At 31.6% G+C, this 19,733-nt stretch overlaps 1 long non-coding RNA gene across 4 annotated transcripts; it reads right to left on the reverse strand.

Moving 5' to 3' along the window:
- Positions 1 to 1,249: 1,249 nt before the first annotated feature.
- Positions 1,250 to 8,529, reverse strand: LOC145030709 (uncharacterized). Of its 4 annotated transcripts, none has more exons than XR_013676684.1 (5): positions 8,122 to 8,529; positions 7,836 to 7,954; positions 7,616 to 7,715; positions 6,170 to 6,250; positions 1,250 to 1,689 (listed from the first exon to the last, which is right to left on the reverse strand). It is a non-coding gene; the product is annotated as an uncharacterized LOC145030709 (long non-coding RNA). The 4 variants fall into 4 exon arrangements; XR_013676685.1 differs by lacking the exon at positions 1,250 to 1,689 and adding an exon at positions 4,995 to 5,013; XR_013676686.1 differs by lacking the exon at positions 1,250 to 1,689 and having other exon boundaries at positions 6,081 to 6,250; positions 7,616 to 7,744.
- Positions 8,530 to 19,733: the final 11,204 nt, after the last annotated feature.

Consider the following 19,733-nt stretch of genomic DNA (forward strand, 5'->3'; position numbering starts at 1 on the left):
ATATAAATTATAAAATGATATAACTCCACATATTTATTTAAGTCAACGATTATAATTTTATATAACTAAAAAAATATTCCTTAAGTAATAATTTATTTAAAATAATTGATTAATAATTTTGATTTTTTAATACGAAAGTTTAATTAATTTTATAACCGTGGTTATCACGGGTTATAAACTAGTGATATAAAAAAACAACCATAAGATGCTTAAGAATAACAACCTTTTGGAGCCTTTGAACCCACTTGGTTTTAGGGTGTTGAAGTAAATTGCAAGATCAAAGAGTATGATCTTCTCTAGAAGTATCCACAACCAAGAATAAGGCATTTTAAAATGCTAGTTCCTTCTTATATTCTTGAGTTTCTTAAGCCTTTAAGTGCTTAACAAAATAAGCGCTAAAGGAGAAACAAAAGGAAGAACCATGATGCGTGTGTAAAATGCACTGGTTTTATTCATACTTTTTAAATATAAATTTAGCACACAAAGACAGTGAACCTTTCTTTTAGTGGTATAGTTGGATAAGTAGGGTGTCGAACTCAGGGAACGGAAATTAAACTAATAACTAATTTTAACTAAACAAGTAATAGAAGCAAAGGGTTTTTCTCTAGTTTTACAAGACTAGAAACTTAAACACACCACCTAGCAAGTGATTAACTAAACAACTAAAAACAAGTAAAAATTCACCAAATCTAATAAAGAGTTTCTATTTAGGTCCAACCAATTCACTCCTATGGTTATTTGTATAATAAAATGATAAATTAATTGTTACTGGTTACTAACTATAGTGGTTAGATTCATGTTCACTATTACTAACCCTTAGAAAATTAATCAATTCAATCAGTGGCCAATTGTTTAAACTAATTAATTCCCTAGTTCATTTATTTGGATTAAATAAAATTTGTAATTGGTTAATCAAATTGGTGATTCAACTAAACTCTTGTTTGTTGGTTTCTCAAACAAGCTCACACATTAATTTACCCATTCTCTAACTAATCCTAGTGTCATGTTCACTAATCCTAGACATATGATGAAGTGTTCACATAAACATATGAGGTTAACAACTAAGAGATGTTCATGCAACTTAATTGTCTTCCAATTAATAGAAAATAGTTATGGTTAATGCATAACGTTCTTTAACAAACTTAATTTAATAAAATCGCCAATAAACAACCAATAAAAGTAATGATCAAACCATAGGAGTAAGTTGGTTTTTCCTAAACAGAAACAACACGAATTTAGCTCATGATTACAGTGGAAACAAGCTCAAAAACAAATTTAACTAAGCTAGTCATGATTCAATCCTAAGATTAAGTGGAAAATATAACCTAATTCGCCTTAAGTCTTCAAAAGATCAGGGATTAGGGTTCTTCAGGTCTCTAAAGGGTTCTTCAATTGCAGGTGTATCTCCTAAAAAGCCAGGAAAAGAGTCCCTAATTCAGATAAAGGTTCTATATTTATACTTATCACAAAATAGGGTCAACTCGGCGAGTAGGTCCCCAACTCGCCGAGTAGATGTGGAAAATCTGTGTACGGCAAGGATTCTTGACTTTTCTTCGCGAATATTCTCGGGAACTTGCCGAGTAGCTGCGTGGACTCGCCGAGTAGCTCCATATTTTCTTCTTTCTCTTCATTCTTTAGCTTCTAATTGCTACTCTTTATTCCTTTTTGCTTCTAAGCATGTCTTCTGGACTGAAAATACAATTTAGACATTATTAAGTACCTTTTTGTCCATATGATGCACATAGTTAGCTAAAAATGAATAAAAATCTATACTAAACATATGGCTAGTTATACACATATCAAAATATCCCACACTTGACTTTTGCTTGCCCCCAAGAAAAATTAAATTTTAGTACATTAGAATCACATAGGACAACTCCAATCGAACACAGCCATTACACCAAAACCACAACGCGTGCATTTGTGTCTAAAATTTCCCTAAACCCCCCCCCCCCCCCCCCCCCCAATAGTCCAAATACTTACAATCCTCATAAACATTCACCCACTTATCCCGAACAATTCTCATTTTATGCATCCTTCTGAATCCATCTGCAGAAAACTTCCTAGCCTCAATGTATTTTTGGTTGAGCAACCCAAACATACATAATCTAGAAATTACAATTTATGATATCACTATGGAGCTCTTTTGCATCCTCACTTCTTTGACAATTTGATATTTGATTTTTTGGGTATCTTCAATTTTTTTTCAGTATTTGGTTCTCATTATGTTTCATTTTATTACCACACTAGCTAGTCAGATTACTGTATTATAGCCTTGTATCACTTATTGTATCCCTCATCATTTGCGAGCATTTAGGGAGAGATTGTTAGAGCATGGAAATGCTCTACAAATAATGAGTGATAGTTAGGTTATTTATTTCCCTTTGTTATATTATAGGTGTATTTTCTCCCTCCTATATAAAGGGAGAGTTGGTCATTTTCTTATATGTACACAAGAAATGTAACTTTTCTAGAAAGAGAGAAAGTAGTGGGATATCTCCCACCAAAGCAAAGTCTTCTCTCCCACCCATGTTCTTAAAATTTTATATTTGATCTCTCTTTTCTAATCTATGGAATTTCTCATCATATATTCTTCATGTTCTTCATTTTTATATCCGTTAAATCTCGAGATATTATTCTTCCGCATCCATCGATCGTCAAAATGGGGTTCTATCAGCATGAAATATAATCACATATGATTTTTGTTTATATATATATATATATATATATATATATATATATATATATATATATATATATATATATATATATATATATATATATATATATATAGAATCAAGATCAAATAAGAAGGAAATTTTTGGTAGGAAGGTAAGAAGTTTTTTTCTACATATTTTTTTCGCGAACAAACAAAATGAATCATTAGATGATTCATTTGTAAGATAATTCACAAGAAAAAATTCTCAAAAAAACATCTCGATGATTCATTTATACAATGATTTTGTTGTTATTCACTAAAATTATCATAAAAATGAATTTTTTCTTAATTTACTTAAAAATGAATCATAAAGATGTTTTTTTGGGAATTTTTTCTTATGAATCATCTTACAAATGAATCATCTAGTGATTCATTTATTTTGTTCGTCAAAAAAATATGTAGAAAAAAAACTTCTTACCTTCCTACCAAAAAAAATTTCTTATCGGATATATATATATATATATATATATATATATATATATATATATATATATATATATATATATATATATATATATATATATAGATTATCATAATCATATGTTATTATATATATGTGGTATTTTAAATCAAATGTGACATAACTGGAAAACACAGTAAACATAATCACATGTGATTTTTGTCTTTTGTATATATTAAGACATTTTTATCATAACATATGTTAATCATGTGTTTTAAAACACATATATTAAAGATGGTAACGTTCTATGAAAATGCTTTTTCACTATCCTCTTCTTTCTTCTCTTTGTATCCTTTTTTTCAAAGTCATAATCTTCACTTTCATTAACAATTTGTTTTTCTCTTTTTACAGCTATTGATTTTCTCTTTTGTTTACTCGATTTTTTCTTCAACAGGTACGATAGTTGTAATGAAAATCACTTGTGTAAACAAATCAATAATAATTAAGTATACATTCTTCAACACATTTGATTGAAGTAATATGTTTTAAAATTGATTATAATCACATGTTATTAAAAAAAGTACACATTCTTCAACACTTGTGATTAAAGTAATAAGTTTCTAAAATTAATTATAATCACATGTGATTAAAAAAGTTTTTGGGTTGTTTAGGTTCCTAATTATTTTTTTGAATTATACATTTGTCGTGTTTTAGTTTAGTCTTGCTTTCTAACGAGTCTTCTTTAATGACTCTTTTTCCTTTTATTTTTGTTTTTCTGTGATAAAAAGGATTGATATAAATCACAAAAGATAAAAATAATAATAATAATAATAATAAAAGGTTATTATAATAAAACATACATTATTATTGATAGATGTTAATCGATAAAACAATGTTCTTATAATAAATGACATGTGATTGAACGTATACAAGACATTAATATGTCTAATCAGTTGTGATTGAATTATATATTTGTCTTTCTTTTCTTTGGATATTTTCTCAGTTTCTTGTTCTTTTGTAATTTTTTCTTCTTTATGTTAAGGGTTCTCTTAAAAACATATATAATCAGAAAATCACATATCATTAAGCCATATAAGCATTTAGTATTCATATAAGATCATGTCAAAGATCAAGAGAGGGAGTTATACCTTTGTCATGTTTTTGTTTAGACCTCTTTTCTGTTGTTTATTCTTCAGAGAATCTTTTTTCTTTTCCTTAAAATTTTTATGAGACATATAAATATAGATATAAATCACAAAGTATAAAACAATGTTATTATAATAAAACATACATTTTAATGTGATAGATGTTAATCACATGTTTATATCTTTTGTATATATAAAACATTGTAATCACATTTGATTAAAAAAGAGTTTGTTATGTTAATGTGTATAGTCATATTTTATTCAATTATACATTTCTCATTCTTTTCTTCTATTCTTCCCTCTATTTATGATGTTTCACTCTCCTTTTTTTTTCCATGTTTCTCCTTTTGTTTAGGATTTTCGAAGATATAAAAAATACATATGTAATAAGAAAATCACAAATTCAATTTTAATTGCATGTTATTAAACAAAATTATCATAAATAAACACACACTGTTCATAATATATTTTAATCACATGTTGAATAAATACATAATATTTAATTTTACTTAACCAATTTATGAAAAATAAGCATATATTGTTCGTATCATATAATAATCACATGTAATTCATTCTCCTTTATACATAAAAGATATTAATTACATGTGATTAATAACAGAGTGTTAGTATTTTTTTTGTTTTATAATCATTTATGATTGAAATATAACTTTTGATGCAACCTTTCTTGGTGATTTTTTTGTTTGTTTTCTTGGTATGTTGTTCATTTGTAGGCTTTTCATTGTTTTGTTCTGAAAAATGTAAATACAAATATAATTAGAAAATCTTATATTATTAAAACAAAAACATAAGTTGTTAATAATAGATTTTAATCATATATTAAATAAATACATATATAAATATATATATATATATATATATATATATATATATATATATATATATATATATATATATATATAAACCAAGTCATTATACATAAGCATAGAGTGTTCATATATATGATCACATATATACTTATAAATACATATATAATTAGAAAATCGTGTGTCTCTGTGTGTGTGTGTGTGTATATATATATGTATATATATACTAGCTGTTTACCCGCGCAAAGCAGTGAGCGGCAAACATTTTCCTTTGTTAGATCTTTTTATTATGGCAAATTGTTTGCTTTTGGCGGGAGTTACTTCATTTCAACGAATAGTTTCTCACTAAGTATATAGTTCGACAATAGAGCGGAAGTTGAATATACATTTGAGAGTTAATTTGAATGTTCATAGTTGATTTCTAGCAAAGTGTTTTGATTTCTAAAATATACATTATTTTTAGGGTCAAATTAAACTACAATTGTTGCTTAAAAACAAAACAAAAATTAAGTTTATTAAAATATATAGGTGCTATTTTACAACCTTATAATTAAATAAAAAACAATAAATTCTATTAAAAAATACTTTTAATAACATCCACAGTCATATATTTGAATAATGTCATATTTTAGCATTATGAAGATCCATAGAAGAAAATGTGAAAAAAAAAACATACGAAATCCCTTACCTATCTTAATCACACATACCCATTCAAATGCACAAACATACACACCCACTCACTCAAACAAACAATTAAAGACATATACACACTGTCACAAACATATATTGAAGTAGTTTATTACTTTAGAGAGAATAAAAAATAAGAAAATATTATACATACACTTCAAGATATATCAAATGAGACATTATACCAAAAGAGATTTATGAGAGAGAGAGAGAGAGAGAGAGAGAGAGAGAGAGAGAGAGAGAGAGAGAAGGAGAGAGAGAGAGAGGAGAGAGAGAGAGAGAGAAGAGAGAGAGAGAGAGAGAGAGAGAGAGAGAGAGAGAGAGAGAGAGAGAGAGAGAGAGAGAGAGAGAGAGAGAGAGAGAGAGAGAGAGAGAGAGAGAGAGAGAAAATTACCTAAAATCTTTGAAATCCAATGAAATAATCTTCCAGATATCTGGAGGAATTATGTAGTCGTCTCGGAACTTTGATGTCTGTCTATAAGAGTTAAAAATGAAGAACGAAGCTTAGATTTATAGGTGGAATCGACAATTGTAGAGTAAGATATGATTTATTTTTGAGTATTGATAACAAATCCAAAATTGATAAAATTAAAATCATAACAAAAATACTAAGATTAACAAATATACTCAAATTTTTAAATCAAAATAAAACCCGTTGAAAATCTTGCCAAACATAATTAAATTATTATCATATTTTCATTAATTAACATAATATCATACTAAAAATAAAACATATACTAAAAGTTGAAATTCTTGTCAATGTTACTAACATTTATAAATAGCAGCATACTTTCCATTAATTTCTTTTTATTACAGTATTTTGCTTTGAAGATTCAAAGTATAATGACATAATATGGAAAAAAAAAACCAATGTAACAATTAAAAATAGTCTTCAGTTGATTACATTCGGATATACAGACCAAAAATGTAATTTAGTCTTACATTGATTGGATTATTAACTTATTCTTTAGAAAAAAAAAAACAAAAAGAGCCACACAACTTGCAATAAGAACCAAAATATCATTGTACTTTCAAAGTACAATATTTTCTAACGAACTTTTTTTTTTCCAAATTATGGATTTTTACTTATAACAAAAGAAAATTACAATATTACTAATAAGAAAAAGGAATTTTAAATAAAATTAGGATAGAACAATTAACAAAAAAATGAAAGCATAATTACCATACCAATACACCACATTTTCACTCCTTATTTGGCTTCTGTTATTAAGGTTTTTTTTATCATTCTATAATCATGCAACTACCTGGAATATGATAGCTTCATATTCTAGAGAAAATGTGATAACCCTTTTACAAACTAAGCTCGTGTATGCTAATATGAAATATAAACTAGCTTTATAGCATACCGAATACATCAAGAGGGGCACAATAGTCAAAACTTATTGTAATGTGTATATAGTCACGTTGAGTTTAGGTTCCTGTACGATTCTCTTGATTTATGAAACTCGTAACGGGTTGGTGGCAAGTAATCTAATGTATACTCAATATTTCTTGTTTAGCTAACAGTAGCAGCAATGCCTGAGAAATTACAACACATTGCAACTTGATTGTATTACACACTAAGTTGCATCCAATTTTTCAAATAAAAAATAGACAGGAAGCATATCAAATTAAGGTTCGAAATATAAATATAACAAGAATACAATCGAGAGAATGGTAATAATACTAATAAGAAAATATAATGTTGATGGATTAGTTGTTCAAGAGAGAAAATAGAATAGTAACCTGCTCACAAATGTGGCAAAATTACCAGACTTTGATATAGATAAACATTGAAAAAAAATTCAACATTATAATATAAATAAATTTGAAATCTTACATGTTTCGATCTTGGCGTCCGATATTTTTGCAGTTTCACTGTAGTGAATTTTCAATCAATTTTCCTTGTTGTTTCAGTTTTTCTAGCTCCACTTTCACCACTACAAAAAAAAGTTTTATAAAGTTGGTCCTGCATTGGATTATAATTCAAAGAAAACAAACACAACATGAATTAAATAATCGAAGCTTCAATAGTTATGAAAAATTGCTAAAATACTTACATAGATCATGTCCCCATTTGATTTGACCCCATGAAGAAAGAACATATCCTTGAGGAGAAACTAACAGATTAACATCTTCATCATCCATCAAAGTTCTATCATCCTTGAACAAAGCTTACCTGTAAGCATATGGTGGTCCATGAAAAAAGTTGATATGTGACCATATCATGAATCATCATCAACAATTTGATCAATGTTACCATTCTCGAGTAATCTGATCAGTTGGAACAATAGAAAAACACAAACAAATCACACTTAATTGTAATTTAAAGTAAAGAAGAAGCACCTGAGAGTTAAGATACCAAAATTCCATTTCTCGTGGTGTGGTTCGTTGCCAGAATAATGGTACAGGAACAGAGGAGTAGAGACTGTATGGAGACAATGTTAAGAGAGAGTGGGTGGAGGCAACTTATGGTTAAGGGTTACAATGAACTTTGTGTGACGTTTGTGCAGATTGTGAAGCGGGATAGGGTTAGGGTTTTTCGTCTTGACAGAAGGTAGAAGCCCGGGAGATAGAATGGTGGCGGGCGCTGGTTGCGGAAAAGGTGGACTTCCAGGGCAACGATTATCCAATTGATATGGAGGAAAATTAGGGTGACCGGTGACCCACTTTTAGGTTGTAGCGACAATGAACAGAGGGCGGCGGTAGCGATGATGTTATGAATGTGATGGTAATGTAGGCATGTCTGGAGATTGGAGAGAGTTTGGTGCTGTTTTTGAAAAAAACCTGTTCAAACCTCTTGCTGCTGCGCGGCGCAGCACTCGCGCAGCACTTTTCATATCCCAGCTGTTTGTTTTTTAGAAGTCTTCTGAATCAAAAACCTCTGCGCAGGCTCTGTTTGGCACAACACTTGTACTGCCTCTTCTAACCTCTTCCAACATCTTCTTCTTTTATTGCTGAAATTTTGATTATATGTTATTAAAATTTTATTTCACATTTTTTTTTCGTTTATTCTTATTGAATTTATTTTTCATTTTTTTATATTCAATAATGATAATTTTTTGATGAAATATCATTCTTTTTTACTGAAATATCATTCTTTTTTACTGAAATATCATTCTTTTTTACTGAAATATCATTAATTTTTACCGAAATGTTATACATTATTAAATTTTACGTATTAAAAAGTTATTTTTGGTTTATAAAATTAGTTTATTTTAATTTTTTAATATCTGCAGCATTATGCAGATGTTAAAAAAACAAACACGCTTCTTATTATAGTCTGCAGCCGTTTGGTCCACCTCTTCTACTGCAGAGGTGGTCCGCAGACTTCATAAATTTTTACTTCATAAAATCAAACAGCACCTTAGGACACAGACGGAAGAGATTTGAGAGAAGCGACGATTAATGGTTTGCAAAGGATATTAGGGTTTTCCAGACAAAGGGAGAAGTTAAGAGCGTAAGTTACAATGAAAGGCGCATCACATACATTGAATATGCTTTATATAATTTATATAATAGTAAATATATATATATATATATATATATATATATATATATATATATGTGTGTGTGTGTGTGTGATTTTCTAATTATATATGTATTTATAAGTATATATATAGTTATATATGTACTTATAAATACATATATAATTAGAAAATCATATATATATATATATATATATATATATATATATATATATATATATATATATATATATATATTTGAATGAATATACATTTCTCATTGTTTTCTTCAGATATCCTCTGTTTGTTTTGTTGGTACACTATTTTTTTTTTTTACCATTTTTCTCTTTTTGTTTAGGATCATCTGAGATATAAAAATACATATATAACCAATAAATCACAAAGTCAATATTAATCACATGTCATTAGAAATCTTTTGTGTCCATATAGTGCTCATAACATATAATTATCACATGCTATTGAATCCGTTTTTGTACATAAAAGATATCAATCATATGTGATTAATAACAGTGTTTGTTATATGTGATTAATCATAAATGATTATTGAATGATTGAAGTATTGCTATTTTGAGTTGATCTTCTTGTTGTTTTTGTAAAGTTTTTAGTACTAGTTTCTTTAGTTATTAGCTCCTCTTTATTGGTTTATGAGATGTACAAATACATGTATTATAAGAAAATCATCTATGATTAATCCAATTCATGACAAATAAATAATAAATTGTTTATATAGATTGTAATCACATGTGATTCAATATTTGTTGTATGTATAAATGTAATCACATGTGATTTCATCCTTTTGGAGATTATAACATCAAAAATCATATATGATTGCACACAGTCATTGTAAGTAAGAATTCATTAGCAAATCATATATGATTGAACACAGTCATTTACAACATATGATTTCTCACATTCATGCACATTTTTTGTATCTATCCTTTTTTTGGAATATTTTTTTTCAAACATTTTAGTAGTTTCTACCAATTTCAAACCGACTTTATTTACGTAATACATGAATAATATAACACTAAATTGAGAAATTAAACGTTAATATTCATAAAATTCAGTGTTATTAAACTGAAAATCTTCAGTAACTTGTTCGACATCGAAAAGTAGGATTTTAGTTCGAAGGAACTTTTGAATACATGCAAATTTTGTGTATAATGAACAAATTAATAGTAGAAAAACTAGATATAGTCGTAACTAGGGTTTTAGTTCGAAATAACTTTTTAATAAATACATATTTCATGTATATTGAACAAAACAATAGTAGAAAAACTAGATATACTCGTAACTAGGGTTTTAGTTCGAAATAACTTTAAAAAAAATGTAGATTTTGTGTATATTGAACAAATGAACAGTAGAAAAACTTGATATACTCAAAAAATTGAGTGTGATTAAACAGAAAACCTTTAGCGAATTGTTCGACAATGAAAACTAGGGTTTAATTTCAGAAAGAAAAAAAATTAAAAAAAAAAATTGAATTATGCTGATTTCCTGTATATCGATGAAATAAAAAGTAGAAAAACTCGATAATCATGAAAAATCGAGTGATATTCAACCAAAAAAAACTCAATAATCATGAAAATCAAGTGGTATTTAACAAAAAAAAAATTGGATATGTGTTTTGATACCTTTCGATGAAGCTTCTGATGACATTTTCTTCGTTTTTGCTGAAAATCGATGAAATTTTATAGAGAAATGAGGATTTTTGTTTTCGTTAATCGAGGATTCCGACAATGTATGTATTTATAATTCAATTATTATTCCCTTCTACGATTATACCTCCATTATTTTTTAAATATCATATGTTTGCAACCAATTGTTAAGTTACTTACAATCATGCCACCTTGTAAAATTAAAGTGTAATTTTTGTTCTCAAATGTTCTCGCAATAAACATGTTCTCGATTGAACGTTCTTATATATATATATATATATATATATATATATATATATATATATATATATATATATATATATATATATATATATATATATATTCCGAGTACCCATCGGGTACTATTTCGGGCACGAGTATTGGTAACCGATAGGTAGAACCATCACCGTGTTTTTTGTTCGGGTAATATATATATATATATATATATATATATATATATATATATATATATATATATATATTCCGAGTACCCATCGGGTACTATTTCGGGCACGAGTATTGGTAACCGACAGGTAGAACCATCACCGTGTTTTTTATTCGGTTAATACCCATCCCCATCCCCGGTCAATTCGGGATTTACCCAGTCAACTCAGATTCGGGTTTCAAGTACCCATTGGGTATGGTTTTTTTTTTGCCATCTCTATTTGCATGTCTGCCATTTTCACCATAGAGATCATCGACAAGGAGGCCACCATCGTTGTTGGGGTCTTTCTTATCCTTATTTGTTGGTGTGTCTCTCCCTGACTTCACCCTCATTCTGTGGGACTACTAAGGTATTAAAATTTCTTACATTAATTGTTAAAGTAAATAAATAAATGCAACTATTAATTTTATTTGTATCTTTTTGTTAATAATTGTTTTTTGTTGGTTAGATTATTATTTGTTAGCTTTAACTATTAAATGGTTGGGTTTCTGTCACAACTAGAAATTTTGTGTCATGTAATCTCTACACTTAAGTTAAATGTAGAATCAAAAACTCAAAGAGCATGTATGATGCTTACTCTATGACATCTAATTTTCAAACAAGTACACCATACAAGTGCTACAAATAGTCAACAAGCAATTGGAAACCCTAGAAGTTCTTGTTAGGTCCATTTTGGGACTAGGACTTCCTTATTGGACTCATTGGGCCAATAAGCCTCCAATTTGACTATCATGGGATTAGAACCTTCAAATGGGCTCTAATTGGACCCACATCCATTTATTTCAACATTTTGGGCCATATTGGGCCTAGAATGAAATAAATAAATAAAAATTTTGAACCATGATTAACCTAAACTAGTCCAACAAAGTGTAAAAATCATATTATATTTTTTTTGGGTCAAAAATCATCCAACTTAACTTCTATATGGGCTTGAGGGCAATAAAGCCCAAAAACCCTTTTTCCTTCCAAATTCTCGGCCCAAGGCCCAAATCCAAGAAGAAAAGGGGGGGGGGGGGTTGACTTCTTCATGCCACCTCACTTTTGTATGGGAGATATCCAAGCCTTTACACCCCAAACATCCATGCAAGTCTCATTTCTCCATGCAAACCACCCTTTTCTTCTCTCCCTCTCTCACTCTCGGCCGATTACACACACACACACAATTCTCTCTCAAGAAAACTCCCTCCATTCTTCATCAAGATCTTGAAAATTAAGAATTTTTCAAGGGGATATTTCCACAAACTCTTCATCTAAGGTAAGGTTATGCTTGGATCTATGATCTAGATTCTTTGTTTTATCAAAAATCTCTTCCTAATCCATGCAAAAATCATGATCTTGCATCCTAGAATCACCTCAAGGCTGAGATCTTCATCATAGTGTGCTAGAGCCGAAAAATCACCTCAAACTTCTTCCAATCCCCTCCAAAACCGAAACCACACCCAAGGTGAGCTTCATACCCCCTTATTTTCGGTTTTTATAAGTTTTTTTTTTTTTGGGGGGGGGGGGGGGGAATACAAGAAAATGTGTGGATCTATCATTATGTGTATGCCTTGTATGATTTCTATGTTTATTTACATACTTATGTGTGTTTATGGTGTTGAAACTAGTCAAAAGGATCTAAAAATCGAGATTTGTATTATGATGCATGAATCAAGTGCTAAAACATATCAGTATACATAAGTCATTACTAGAAAAATAACCAAGTGGGTTTAGATTAACATCTTGGGCTAAAAAAATCACATTTTGGACTTAAAAGGCTAAAATATGAAATTTAAGGGCTCAAAATGTCAAAATACAAATTCTGGAGGTTAATATGTGTCAAAACAGTTTCATAAAGAAATTTTCCTGAAATTTACACTTTAGAATGATTAAAAGGTAAATTTTTAAACTTAATGGGCTAAAAGAGAACTTTTCGGCCCAATAAGGCCCAATATGCGAAAATTTCAAAGTTGAGGGGTTGAAAATGCAAATTTTCTGTAAAACAGGGGACTACTAGTGTCCCAAGTCCATTTCAAAGGTTAAAAATGCTTTTCAAATTTAAAAGGGACCAAAAATGCAAAAATTCTCTATTTTGGGCCAAAAGTGTAAAATTTGCGAAAATGAAGGTTCCAGCCGAAAAAGTTTCATTTTGAGGGACTAAAACTGTTTTTCAAAAAGCTTTGAGCTGAAAAAAAAATACTTTTTCTACAAGTTTTGACACTAAAGTGCCAAGAAAAATGGCTTAGGGACTAAAATATAAAATATTTTATATAAGGGTCGAAAAGTGTAAATTCATCTAAAAAGAAGGGTCTGAAAAATGTAAAAGACTAATGTCTTAAGCAATGAACCCGACACGATGAAATGCTAGTACCTCGACTATCGGCAAATTACAATACACCTACAACACCAAAAATATTACCAAACGAATTGATTCGGTCTCGAATGAATAACAAATCCGAAACTACTAACGCAACGATACTTCAATACACACATGGAAATCTCGGAAACTCGATACACACGCGGGAATACACCAGACGTCGATACACCGTCCTTGGACCCAAAAGTTTCAAATCATGCTTGTCGGGCCTAGCTAGCCCAATGACATGATCTTTAGGCCCGAAGGAAATCTGCTTACATGTAGTTGGGTCTAATACGCCTTAATTCCGTGTAAAAGGACTTTCAATGGCAAACGTGCTGCTGGTCCCCAAGGGTCCTTCGGTACTGCTAGCAAAGTCGAGAATTCACCAATGCGAGTCGGGCTAAGGGCCCTTCGCATTCACGATAGTCTTGAACGACGTAGGGAAATACCGGGGATTCACACCCTCTTTTTCCCCTCGGTTGTGGGGCTACATGAGTCCGGGTGGTTGGATTAAGTGAATAGTGCGAGCGACGCCTAAGGGATCGTTTGTACGGTTTTCAAGTGGTCGTTTTCATTAGTGTACGTTACAACAATTCACAATCCACAATTAATCCAACGTCTCCGGAGCTCAACGAATATACATGTCGCAACGAAATTACAAATCATAAACTAATTATAGCAAAGTGATAGGAAAATGTCGGGTTTTCCTAGGTTTTTCAATTAATACACCTATAAACTACATACCGAGTCTTACAAATCGTACTCTTACATTTATGGAAACAAACAAGCATACTTACGGATCTTCACACCTTTTACACTATACTATTTTCAGAAAATATCGGATTTTCTGGTGGTTTTCAAAACAATACAAAACATTGGATTTCAAACATTACTTATGAACTCACCAACATTTCTTATGTTGACGTTTTTTCAAAAACACTTGTATTCTCAGATAACAGATAAAGTGAAGGAAGAATTGTACTCTATGACGTTTTGCTGTTATTTAATTAGTATCGAACAATTTACTTTTGGACATGTAATGTTATGGAACAATGTAATGAATGTAAACACTATCAGTTGTAATATTCCAATGCTTGGTGATGAATGATGTTATGTTTCATGTATATTCATTGTGATGATATTCAATTGAGTCACGATAGCCCTCGGACGTTTCCGCCGTCTGGTTCGGGGGTGTGACAGTTTCTCTTGTTTGAGTTTGCTAATTATTTTTGTTGGATTTTGTTACTTGTAATTCTTGGTTAATTGGTTTTTTAGTTTGAGTATTTGGATCTAAATTATGTTGGTCCAGGCTTAAGAAAAACACTCATGCACGCACCAATTTCTTACTCATTCATAGAAAACAAAAAAAATTCATATGAGACTACATTGTGGAAAAGAAAAACTACATCCTGATACATAGACATTCAACTACAGCTAGAAGATAAACCCAACTCTATTTATACTAATTAACATCCTAAGAAGAAGGAGAACTATCAACTAAGAAACCTTAAAGATAGGACTATTAAGTTTACGTTATTAAACCTCACCAAACCAGGTCTTTATTAGACTAACTCTTTATTAATAAGACTATGCATAAAGAACTTGGACTGGCCCATTTAAACCCATAACCGTGATCCACCTTAACCAAACTTGAACCATCAAGATTAAACCAACATTCACCCCCTTAATCTTGATGAACTTGATCTTGCTTTTCTTGCTATCTGAATCATTGTGATTCAATCTTGCTACTAGCTTTAAGAAAACACAGTTCTTTTATCTTGCTCAAGAAGTAGACTTCTTGATGTCTCATGCATTTTGTTTCTTTTTTTCTACTTGCTACAAACCTGAAACTCTCTTCTTGTTATAATTGTCTAGCCTGCTACTTGCTACATACTATGCAACAACCCTTCTTGCTTGTTACACTTGCAAATGTTCATACAGAAAAATTATGATGCTTCTTTCTTCTGATCACCAAAAGGACTTATTGCTTCCTTTCATTCTTTCTTCTTTCTTCTTTCTTTCTTTCTTCTTTCTTTCTAATTTGCAGTTGTGCAGCCTTCTTCATGCTTTCAACTTGCTTTCTTCCTCTCCACTTGATTACATACGGTTGTAATAAGCCCTTTCTTTCTTGCTATGAACCAGGTATGAACATGGAGGCTCTTTCTTACAATCCATAACTTCTTTTGATCCCCCTACCATAACTCTTCTCCTGCGACATTCTTTCCATCGACCATTCTTCCTAAAAACTCGTTCGAGTCTTGCTGCCATCCTTCGAATCTTGTTGTTTCTTAATTCGATTTCTGCTTTCTCTCTTACTTCGTGTCTTGCTTCTGTTAATCGCGACTTGATTAGCCTTTTTACTTGTCACGAACTTTCTGTTTTCTGTAATATGAGCCTAGGGCTCTGATAACAATTGTTGGTCCAGGCCCAAGAAAAACACTTATGCACACACCAATTTTTTACTCATTCATAGAAAACAGAAAAATACATACGAGTCTGTATGTATTATGCAGGGGTAATAAGGACTTTTATTACCTAGATGGGAAAACAAAACACAACAAGGAAACTGCACAGGGACAAAAGTTTGGCATGTGACAAGAAAAGGGTAAAACTGGAAATTAACAGTTTAACAAAGCTGCAAAAGGAACAAGGAGACACAGGGGACAAGAAGGAGTACTAGAGATAAAAGTATGTGGCAACGTATACTGTATTCACTGAAAACTCAACTGGGATACATCCAAAGCATACACTTGCCTTTGCTTTTAAACTAGGATTCTGCTAAAAAACAGGAAACAACCTTGACTACAAACTAAAGACTAGGGACCACTTACTGGGTCACTTTGATTTATTCAAACTAAAATTAAAACGTGCATGAAAACATAAACAATTCAGAATTAGACTCAACATTTTCCCCTTTAATTCTGAATCTTCTTAACTCCAATTAAGTCCCTCATCTCTGTTGGAATAGTGTCTAAGGCTATAACTATATTCGGTGGTGCATGGTCCTTTTGGGTTGCCTTCACCATAGCAACTTGAAGGATGATTTGTTAAGAGAGAGTAAATATTATAAGGAATAATATTTGACTATTTGATTAATATAAGTCATAAATTAATTGGTATTAATTTGGTGACTTAAAGAGATTAATTAAATAAGAGGGTATAAACTGTCAATTGTTTGATAGTTGGACTTTAGACTATAAATCCATTAGGATACACCTTGGACGGATTCTAAGAGCTTTAGGATAGCTTAAAATCGTCCATATGGTTATCTATGGAATGGATTTGGATAGCCTTAAGAGAAGATTATCCAATTAGGGTTTAGGGTGAAACCCTTAATGAGTCTAAAGGTATAAATAGGCCCTTGGGATGGGGAATTCGTGTACAACTTTGTAAAACCTGAAAAAGGGAACCTCTGGTCGAATTCCATCCCCTCTCCTCTCTCCTAAATCATCTTGCTTGCTATTGGTGTTTGTAAGCCATTAGAGGAGTGACAATTGTGACTCTAGAAGCTCCAAGACAAACAAGATCAACAAGGGATTCAAAGGTATGATTCTAGATCTGTTTTAATATTATTATTTAACCTAATTAATCATTAGAAGTCTTGAATTCAAAAGCATGTTTATTAGAAAGCCTAGATCCAAGCAATAGGGTTTTGCATGCGCACATAGGAAAGTTCTTATGGCTAAAACCCAACAGTGGTATCAGAGCCTAGATTGGTTTTCTTTAAATTGTTGCTTGATTAACTGAAACAAACCTGCAAAAATTCGATTTTTTGGGTTTTGAGTCACTGACTCGTCGAGTTCCAAGGTGGACTCGTCGAGTAGGCCTGACTCGGCGAGTCCCCTTGTGCACTCGGCGAGTCCAGGCGTCAGGAATGGCCAGATTCGGGATTTTTTCATAATTATCTTATGGAAACTTACCTTAATCATATTAGATCAATGTAAATCCGATTTTTTGATAAATATGACTATTATCTTGATCTAATTAAAGATATTTATCATCTAATAAAATATTTAATTTCCTTATATGATAATAATTAATTATTTTGGTAATTATCTTCAAAGAAATCAAGATAATTCAAATAAAGATAATTAGAATATTAATTGTTAATTGGAATTATTTGTTATTTGATCCTTCATGTTTTAAATGTTTAAAACCTACCCTAAAGTTTTGAAATTTATATTTGTGATTAAAAGTTTTAATTTAGACAACTTAAATTTCAAACCCTAGATTTTGAAAAGTTTAAAATACAACCCTATACTTATATGATATTACTAGAATAATATATATATGTATAACTAAATGCTAGTCTTACCGCTAGTAGGCCTCATTCACGAAGCCGATCTATAAGGTGGGTATAAGGTTGCGGCCTATAAAATGGCGCTTAATGGGTGTACACTCACACCCACCGCTTGCTTGATTGGTGGAGGGTCATTAGCCGAACGGGTAGGATAGGGCAAACCTCATCCTCTCATTAAAAGTATAATAAGAAATACGAAGTAACTAAACTTTCTTTTAAATTTCCCAATCTTAGTTACTTTAGGAAAAGTGAATTGATGCAATCCCATGAAATTACACTTTGCACCTTGCTAAGATGTTAGTGGAGCGTGTGTGGTTCACCGGCACACTAATTGGTTCTAAGCGAAGGTGGCAAAGGGTGATTCATTGTTCATCATAGTTCGATGGAGCGTGTGTGGTTTACCGGCACATCGAATAGGTGATCGTTACAATGAAGGCACCATGTGAATTTGCATGGTAATTCACACCCGCTTTGTGATTCTCGGCATCCCAGTCACAAACAAGAGGGGCATATCGAGATTTAAACATGCAATTGAATAGTTCAATGAATCTCATTCGAACCTAGGAATTCTCAAAAACACTTAGAACTAATAGTTTAAGTTTTGTGATGGAGAATTAGTGAATCGTCATTCACTTACCTTCAATTTATTTGCATGTTAGATTACGGCATCCCTTTTCTAGTATGTAAATGTTATTGTTGGATCCTAACCCTAATTTTCCTTATTGGGTGATAATTAGGGATTCTTATTCTAATCATCTTTGTCCTTTCTATAGATGTCAAACGCAAACAACGCTGCTGCTAGTTCTTTCACGTTGATGAGCCTTTGCCAAAAGGTCACCTTCGATGGAACGAACTTTGGCGAATGGATAAGATACATTCGCACCATTGCTCACTATGAGGATAAAGAGTATGTCCTCGACGAGAAGCTCGAGAAAATCAACCCCGAAGTTGCTACTCCCGCCGAAATCACCGCCTTTGAAACTCATGAGCGAGATGCAACGAAAGTACATTGCATCATGATCGCCACCATGAACTCCGAATTCCAAAAGTCCTACGAGGACATGTATCCATACGAAATGCATCAAGACTTGTTGGAGAGGTACCACCAAAACGCGAGACAAGAGCGTTACGAGATCTTCACTAACATGATTTCCGCCAAGATGGGTCATGGAGAATCTCTTACCGTGCACTTGCAAAAGATGCAAAGGTATGTCGACCGCCTTCGCAAGTTAAATGTTGACTTCGGCAAAGACTTGGCGATCGATATGGTGCTTCACTCTTTGCCTCCGATGTACAATCAATTTAGGATGACCTACCACATGAATAAAGAGGAGGTCACTCTAAGTAAACTCCAAGGCCTTTTGAGGGTTGCTGAGAGCAATTTCAAGGACAAGTCTGTTGCACCAACTCCCAATCCATCCGCTGCTCCTGTCTTGGCTATTGGTCAAGGGAAGGGAAAGAAGAGGAAAGCTTCTTCAAATAACTATCGAAAGGTGAAAGCCCGAGATGGTTCCTCTTCTAGTGGGACCAAAGTTGATCCCTCTAAGCCCTGCTCTAACCCGAAGGAGGCAGAGTGCCACCACTGCCACAAGATAGGACATTGGAAGAGAAGCTGCCCGGATTACCTGCAAGCCATCAAGGAAGGAAAGATCAAGCCATCTTTCGCAGGTATATATGCAATCAAATCTAACGATTCTAATCATGCTATTTCTTGGGTTCTTGACACCGG

The sequence above is a fragment of the Lactuca saligna genome, chromosome 2 (assembly GCF_052625555.1).
Source record: "Lactuca saligna cultivar CGN05327 chromosome 2, ASM5262555v1, whole genome shotgun sequence".
Taxonomy (NCBI): domain Eukaryota; kingdom Viridiplantae; phylum Streptophyta; class Magnoliopsida; order Asterales; family Asteraceae; genus Lactuca; species Lactuca saligna.